We start from the raw sequence: 9,909 nt of genomic DNA on the forward strand, positions 1-9,909 counted from the left end.
TGGCCACGGCGAATATCGCATTCGATGGATGAAAACACTCCAGCTCTGAAAGTATTCGACGCAGTACCCGCCGTGGGAAGCAGAGGAAGAGGAAAACCTCCACTCCGTTGGAAGGACCAAGTGGAGAAGGACCTGGTTTCGCTTGGAATATCCAATTGGCGCCACGTAGCGAAAAGAATGAACGACTGGCGCGCTGTTGTTAACTCCGCTATAATCGCGTAAGCGGTGTCTACGCCAATTAAGAAGAAGAAGAAGTTGCGTTTTCATTAAATTCTAAAGGAACATTTGTAATTATTTTTTCTGTAATATAAGAATTAAGGCAAATGTTTTGTATAAGGTGTACGTATATTATTTTATATTTTACCAATTTATTTGTATCAAGTAGCGATGTTCTTGCACCAGTATCTATCAATGAGAAAATTGTTTCTTTCTCAATAGTTGATTCTATTAATGGTAATGATTTCTTGAGATTGTTGTAAAAAAATATAAATTGTCATTATTATCGGGAACCCAAGATCCACACTGTGCATCTGCTTGTAAATGATCTACTTCCATAGAAGACATGTTATTCACGTCAGTGTTTCTGTTGCGAAATTGAGCGGCGAGAGCTTGTGCATTATTATTGCGATAATTACCACTATTTCTCGTTTAAGAGGATTGGTTTAAAAAAGCATTATTGTGGTGAGAGTTAGAAAATCTTCGAAAATTTGTATATCTCTTCGTATTTTGATTAATAAATGTTTGAGAAGGTTCTTTATTACAAACTTGATTTTGTCTTGGAAAATTGCAAGAAAACATTGAATTAGGATATTGCAAGTTTTGATTACACTGATTAGTATTAAACTTATCAGAATTTCTTAAATTAGTTTTACTTTCAGTACGAACTAAATCATTTTCTTCTAATATCTGAAAGCCAGCCCTAATATTTGTACTTTAGAATTAATTATAACCGAAGCTCGATTTATATCAATATTATTTAGCAAAGTACGTAAAATAAACTTATCAATCCATCCCGTTGTGGTTCATACTCCACTGGCTTCTCATCGTCAAATTAAAATTTTTCGTTGATTTTACAACAAATATTACAAAGCTGTGTATAATAACTTACAATATTGTTGTTGATAATTGTATGTGCACATTTAAATAGCTCGTCATATATCTCCTTCACTCCAAAGTTTTATATTAGCGCTCGTTTCACACACTCCCACGTAGGCGATGCACCAAACGTTGATAAAAATATAAACGTACGTTTGGAGAGTAGGTTGCTCTCCCACTAGAGATTGTATTGACTCCACTTTTCTTATACATGATGATAATGCATATGTATTGTCGCCTTTTAATATGACAATTGATTGAGCATCTTTGATGATGTCGCTCACAGTTGGCTGCAATGCTGTTTTTGTTGGCAGTATTTTACCAAATCCGTTGGCTTAACTCTCTCACCCAGAGCACTATTATATATAGCAAATTATTATTTATGCCACAAAATTGTACAATAGGTTTTTATTTCAATTTAATTTTGGTTAAATTATTTATTAATGTCTTTACTTTAAATTTTAACTGGAGTTAATTTACTTTTGTATACACATACCTATGTTCTTCCTTAATAGACTGCGTCAGTTATAATAAGTATAAATTATAAACGATTTTATATTTTAGAAATATATATACATTTTGTAATTATTTATTAATGTCTTTACTTTAAATTTTAACTGGAGTTAATTTACTTTTGTATACACATACCTATGTTCTTCCTTAATAGACTGCGTCAGTTATAATAAGTATAAATTATAAACGATTTTATATTTTAGAAATATATATACATTTTGTAAGAATTTATAAATTAATTGACACTGCTTAAAAATTATGATGTTTCTCCTTTCAAGTCCAATACAAGAATGAGGATATGAGTAATAAATAAGAATAGCAATATGAAATATATAACCGTAAATAAATTAATGAGAGTACTTAATTCTAGAGGTCATTTCAAAGTTATTTTAAGAAGGGATGTTGATGAAAGGAGAAATAAAAGTTAGGCACAAAAAGTAATGTTAAAAATAATAGGGTAAATATTACAATATGTAACTCGCGTGCATGATCGGAGTCGAGTGATTCCAGTAGACAACGGGAATGCAGCGGTCACAACACCCTTCAGCTCTTTCGAGTTGGTAGGAATGCCTGTTTGAATTACTGTAAACTTCAGGCGATTCAGCGCGCAAATGGTCCTGACCCGCTACCTATCACTGAAAACTTATTTCATCATCTCCACAGTAAGAAAAATATTTCAACGATCGATCTCACTCGCGTGTATCTTCAGATTCCAGTGTTTCCATTAGACAACGGGAATGCAGCGGTCACAACACTTTTCTGCTCCTTCGAGTTGATAGGAATGCCTGTTTCACTTTGGATCAGCAGGCCCTCTCCAACATCAATATTTAGAACATGTAACCCAAGCAAGGTAGCACCTCTACTTCTCATAGCACAGCAGGTGTCCGATGCTTGAACTAGTCCGCTGACATCATCTCGTTCTTGGAGCTTGGAGTAATCCGACCATACAGCAGCTCCAGTCGCATCTACATGGTACCCACAATGCTTGGAAGTTCGCGACTTACTGTAGGCTTCAACACGCAAATGGTCCTTGACCCACTACCTGTCGCCCAAGATTTTTTCATCGTCTCCACAGTAAGAAAACTATTTACTCGATCGATCTCACTAGCGTGTATCATCAGGTTCCCGTGTTTTTAGAAGACATCATGAATGCAGCCTTCAGCCCCTTCCAGTTGGTAGGAATGCCTGTTGGATATTGGATCAGCAGGCCCTCTCCAACATCCATATTTATAACATGTAGGTAAAGCTTTTCATCGTTTCATTGATACCACCAAGCAAGGCATCACCTTTGGAGGTTCGCGAATTACAATAAGCAATCACTCGCTCCTTGAGCATGGGGTAATCCGTCCTTACAGCAGGTCCATTCCTATGTACATGGTACCCACAAAGCTTTGAGGTTCGTCAATTACTGTAAGCCTCAGGAACGTTTCGTTAAAAAGAAATAACCAAAACATCTCTTGTTTATGCTGAACCACGCATAAACAAGTAGTGATAAGCAATTGCAATATATGCTGCAAACATGGTGTGAAATAGAAATGCTGTCACACATAACGAGTAACAATTTGTAACGCCAAACAATCGACCGTTGATAGTGTGTCTATCTTCAAATAGCATAGTAGTCAGCAAATAGAAACTAGTACCATAAAGTAGTATAAATAGCACTATAGCATGAAAATGTTGTCAGTGTTAGTTTTTTTATTAATAAAAGAACTTGAACTGACGGTGCAAAAGATACAATAACTTGATTCAATTGTAATTAACTGGGGGCTCAACCGGGATAGCAAATTTATACTTGCTATCAAAGAACGACAACAAAAAATTATATATATCCCGACTGGAAGCGAAATCTATTAAGATGACTGAAGCAGAAATACTTACAGCACCCATTGATGACCTTACGGCTCAACTTAATTCGTTAAAAACCGACTTCGATGCATTAAGGACATAATCACAGTTTTCGATGACCAGGGTACCAACCATACCTGCTCTGAAACCACAAATCACACAGGCAATCTAAATAAATGCAGACATTTTTAAATGCCTACAAACATTTGACGGAGCAGAGGGTGAATATAACCCTTGGCGCACCCAGGTGTGGACACAGATGGAGAATATAAAAGAATTTATATACAGCCCTGAGTATTACAATTGTGTATGAATAATCAGAGCAAAAATAACAGGAGCCGCTTCTAAAGTTCTATCAGTTAACGGAACTCAACTTAATTTCTATGCTATAATCAACCGCTTGGATTATACTTATATGGATAAACGACCACTACATGTCCTGAAAGAAATAATGATGAAAAACAAGTAAGGAAGGGCTAAGTTCGTGTGTCACCGAACATTTTATACTCTCGCATGATAAAGTGATAATCGAGATATCATTATCCGTCATTTAAATATTTTTCAAATACCGTACTTGTAAAAAGTTTTATGCCGCTATCATTATTGGTTCCTAATGTATATATTATACAGAGAAGGCATCAGATGGAATTCCAAATAGCGTCATATTGGAAGAATGCGTGGTTGTGAACCGATTTCACCCATATTTCGTACATGTCATCAGGGTGTTAAGAAAATATTACATACCGAATTTCATTGAAATCGGTTGAGTAGTTCCTGAAATATGGTTTTTGGTCCATAAGTGGGCGACGCCAGGCCCATTTTCAATTTTTAAAAAAAGCCTGGGTGCAGCTTCCTTCTGCCATTTCTTCCGTAAAATTTCGTGTTTCTGACGTTTTTTGTTAGTCGGTTAACGCACTTTTAGTGATTTTCAACATAACCTTTGTATGGGAGGTGGGCGTGGTTATTATCCGATTTCTTCCATTTTTGAACTGTATATGGAAATGCCTGAAGGAAACGACTCTGTAGAGTTTGGTTGACATAGCTATAGTAGTTTCCGAGATATGTACAGAAAGCTTTGTGCCAAATTTCACTTTAATATCTTTATTTATGGCTTAGTTATGACACTTTATAGGTTTTCGGTTTCCGCCATTTTGTGGGCGTGGCAGGGGTCCGATTTTGCCCATCATCGAACTTAACCTTCTTATGGAGCCAAGAAATACGTGTACCAAGTCATCACGATATCTTAATTTTTACTCAAGTTACAGCTTGCATGGACGGACGGACGTACAGACAGACATCCGGATTTCAACTCTACTCGTCACCCTGACCACTTTGGTATATAAAACCCTATATCTGACTCTTTTAGTGTTAGGACTTACAAACAACTGTTATGTGAACAAAACTATAATACTCTCCTTAGCAACTTTGTGGCGAGAGTATAAAAAGCAAGAAAGTAAACTCTCACCGAATTCCACGACGAAATACATCAAGCCTTTACTTTGACTCAACAAAAAATAGAAACAATGGAAGAAAATAAGCGAGCTGGAAGATGATGAGACGTGAGTGATGACGCCATCCATATATTTATTATGGGACTCCGGAGCAACTACACCAGAGTTATACTTTATTCAAATAAGCCAAAGCCTTGGTGAAGCTTATGCGATTGCTTGCACCATCTACCATGACAATCAAGATCTACACTTCGAGAGCAGTATTCCCCGTCGACATGACTCGAGATATGAAGGTCAGACCACCTTTCATCACCAAAGGAATGATCGTCAACTGAGTCCAGCATATCGCGTTAATCCTCAACGGCAACCAACGTATGAAGAGAGAAGGAAACATAATTCTGGTAGCTGCATCCAGCGAAATGGCCAACAGCAATCAAAGCCTATTCCTATGGAAGTGGACTTTTCATTCGTGAAGCAAATGCATCAAAACTCACCAAGAAATCCGCCTCACCAACAAAATCCGTTTAAAAGGGAGAGAAACGTATCATCCCATAACTTTAACCACAATAAAGTACAGCGTATCAACCAAACCGAAAAATCTGAGAAAAATGTTGAATCTGGCAGTACTTTTTTAGGCGAATAAACGGGTTGCCATGCATCGAGACGAAATGCGGACTAACAGGCACACCCGTGACTTAACTAGTGAACACTGGATCCATAAATGACTACATTAGTAAGAACTGTAACATAGGTAAGTCAGTATCAATAAAACCATTTAGAACAAAAACCCTACATGGCTATTCGATTATACATTCAAAAAAAGTGATCACAATGTACGAGCATCACTTAGTATTCTTTGAAATAGGCGAATTAAATGAATTCGACATGATCATAGGTGAATAAGGTCTCATATTAATTAAGGAAGAGATTAACCTCTTTGATTATAGTTTAAAGTACCAGAACAAAGTAGCAGGAAAAAAGAAACCTTTCATTAATTATACTGTAGATAATGCCAAGTATGAAGAGGAAATTAAAGAAGTAATGAAAGCAAATGAAAATATTAGTGACACCCTACCATTCACAACCACTATCCAAGCGACGATTAGAACGCAAACAGAAAATCCTATTTGGACAAAGCAATACCCTTACCCCGTGGCAGACCATGATTTCGTCAATAAAGAAATAGATAGGCTTTTAGAAAATGGAATAATTCAGCTGAGTAAAAGTCCACACAATTCCCCTATTTGGACTGTTAGAAAGAAAGTATTAGACGAAAATGGTAGACCTAAACGGAGAATGGTGGTCGACTACCAAAAATTTAACGCGCATACTACAAACGACCGCTACCCTATATCTGACATTAATATGACAGTTCAAAATTTAGGTAAAGCTAAAGTTTTCTCGACTATTGATTTAGAATCAGGATTCCATCAAATTTTAATAAAGGAATCCGATTGCGAAAAAACCGCATTTGCGGTGAGTGACGAAAAGTATGAGTTTGTTAGGATGCTGATTGGACTTGGGGGGTGGGTGGGTGGTCGTGGTAAGGTTTGTTTCGACGAAAAAGACCTTTTTTCGGGATTTTTTTAGAAAAAATTATTGCTGTAGGTTTATTTTACTTATTATTATATGAAAGTACAACATTTGAAGGATGCTTAAAAAAAGTTTTATCAAAAAATAGCGAGGAATAACGGATTTATCGTCGATCCCTGCAGGCACCTCGAAAAAAAGTTGTTGTGCGGTGACCAGCCTACAGCATCACTGGATCATCTGAAATCGAAAAATCAAAATGCTTTCTTTAGTTTATTAGTTTATCTTTCAATTCACGTCGAGTTTTTTTTAATTTTTCAATTTTTGGTACCATTTTCAAGCCAAAATGACGATTTTAGACGAAAAAATCGACCTATTTGTTATTGTAAAATTCTCAGAAATTATAATTTTCGGAAAAACTCGACGTCATTTGAGAGCTATGTATATGTAGAATATTTGTACAAAATTTCAAAACGTTCGATGCGGTAGTTTTTTTTGTAGGCTGGTCACCGACTTTAAAAATGACATATTTGGGAAAATCGATTCAAAGTTTTGTACACTCAGCGCAGGTAGTTAGAGGTACCGTTATTCAACCTGCTGTAACTTCGTTAGTTTTTCTCCGAATGACCTAAAACTTTAACACAATATTCTTGAGATGTTGATGGTTCAGAAAAAAAAGTAAAAATATGGAAAACAAAAGTTGTCAAACCTTACCCTCCCCCCCCTTAAGAACGCACCCTCAATCTTTCAACGGTGCGTAGACGACATTTTGCGACAATATATCGATAAATTTGCTTACGTTTATATAGACGATATTTTAATATTTTTTTCTACGCCTGAAGAACACATAGGACATATTCGAACCAAAGTCAATACACTACATGAAGCTAAAAAGAAAATTTCGGACGAAAAGTCGCATTTTTTCCAGGACTCTGTAGAGTACCTTGGCCACAAGAACTCAGATCATTTTTAGGATTGGCTAACTACTATAGGAAATTTGTAAAAAAAACTTCGCACAAATCACTAAACCACTAACTATACACCTACGAGGTGACTCAGAAATGATTTCAAAAATCAAAGTGCGCTAGTAGAAGTAAAGCTCGATGAAGCGGCAATTACTGCCATAGAAAAAACAAAAGATGCTCTGCAGGAACAGGTAAAACTTTATCAGCCTGACTTTACCAAACCATTTGAACTAACTACCGATGCCAGTAACCAAGCAATTGGAGCAGTTTTTTCCCAATTTCGCCGAGCTATTTCTTCTATTCCTCGCACGTTAACCGACACTGAAAAAAATTACAGCAAAAACGAAAAAGGACTTCTTGCAATCGTGTGGGCGCTACAGAAGCTCAGTAATTTTTTATACTGCATCACTGATGTAACCATTTATACTGACCACCAATCACTCACTCATTATATTTCGGAAGACAACCCGAATACTAAACTAAAAAGGTGGAAAAACTTTATTGAGGAATTTAGTCCCAAACTTGTCTACAAAGCTGGTCACCAAAATGTAGTAGCTGACGCACTCTCCCGTCAACAAATAAACAATTCAACAGATTGTTCTCAACGTTCAACACAGAGCTCTCCAACTGACCAAAAAAAAGGGAGAAACGACATTTGAACTCATTCAAAAATCAAATAATACCTATTCTAGACACCACAAAAGATGTAATTGACTCCAAAACCACTTTTCCAGGTAGGACGCGTCATACATTTTATTACAAAAATAAGCAAGATTTTTTAACAAAGCTACAACAAGTAGCTAAACCCAATGTAGATAACTAACGCGCTAAGAATAGATGAAGAGTTAATATTCCACTTTAAGGATGACATTCTTTCCCACTTTCCCAATTGCACCTTTGTGATAGCACCAAACTTGCTAATTGACATTACCAACCAAAACGAACAAATAGAATTAGCAGAAAAAACTTACAGACTTGCGCACCGAAATTATAAAATCAATGTGCAAGAAATATTGCTTAACTACTTTTGACCTAACATCAGAGAAATATGCAAGAAAAAAGCGATAGGCTGTCAAATTTGTTTGACAAACAAATACGAACGACAACCAAATAGACAACCTATTGGAAAAACACCAATACCAACAAAAACTGGAGAATATATACAGATGTACATATTTCACATGAATACTTGTATATATATAAGCACTACCGAGAAATATTCGAAGTATTGCTATCTCCGAAAAATTCATACCAAAACAAACTGTCACGAACACATACTAGAAATACTTACAGAAGTGTATCCAAATGCAAAACATTGAATGACTGATAACGAAAATGTATTTATCAGCAACATGGCAAGGGCCGTTTATACTCGACTACATAGACACCATACTGCCACACCAATAAGTCACTCGGCAACTAATGCTCAAGTAAAACGGTTGCTCAGTACGTTGATTGAAATCAGTCAAGTTTAGCTAGTGAAATTAATACTTTTTAACGCCATCCGACAGTATAATTCTACAATTCACTCGTTAACGGGACTCAAACTTGAAATGGTTTTCTTTAATAGCGAAAAGTACCCAGAGATTAAAACCAGGAGATATCATATTTTCCAAAACAGATTGTAGGAATACAATTGCTAAACGATATAATCAGCACAAAGTTAAGGAAGATCACGGGGACACGATCCTTACAACGAGAGGGAAAATAATGCATAAAGGCAGCATCCGCAAGCAAGCCACACAATGCGATCCGGCACGGTATTAATTATCTATTTTTATTATTTATTGCATCCTATTCCGATCTAATCACATATCTTAAATTCAAGAAGTACGTATGTTTTAACAGAGACCGATCCGGTCTACCTATTTGAAAAACCGACTCTACCACCACGCATCAAACTTGTCAATCATCTTAGATCCATACGAGAATATCATGAAATCTAAAAACGTTGCAGAAGAAAACAAAGAAGAAATATTCTCGTTAATAAAATAGAGGCACTTAAGACACAGCTTATACCTTCTAATCGTAGACACCAACGCTCATTAAACTTTTTAGGTTCTATTCTCCAGTTTGTCACCGGTACTCCTGACCATGACGACCTTATAGAGATCAAGACAGGACTCAATCAGTTGATAGAAAATAAGAGTCGACAACGGAAGATTGACAGTCAATTTGAAAAAATGCTAGAAACATTATATCCAAAGTCAATTACTGAAGAATTAATTATTACAGAAGTATACAAGGTGTGTACGTTCCAAAGTAAACAGGACTTTAAAGAAAAAAAACAGAACATATGGTTTTTTCGGCAAAATCGATTAATTTTATTCTAAATAGTCTCCTTCTGCTTCAATACAGCCTTTTGCTCGGTCCAAAAGCATGTCGAACGAGTGTTTAGCTCGTTGGCCGGTATGGCCGCCAGTATGTCGGTGGAAGACTTTTGAATGGCCTCCACGTCTGCATGACGCTTTCCTTTCATGGGAAAATGCATTTTTTCGAAAAAGAAGAAG

Source organism: Bactrocera neohumeralis, unplaced genomic scaffold, assembly GCF_024586455.1.
Source record: "Bactrocera neohumeralis isolate Rockhampton unplaced genomic scaffold, APGP_CSIRO_Bneo_wtdbg2-racon-allhic-juicebox.fasta_v2 cluster11, whole genome shotgun sequence".
NCBI classification, from domain to species: Eukaryota; Metazoa; Arthropoda; class Insecta; order Diptera; family Tephritidae; genus Bactrocera; species Bactrocera neohumeralis.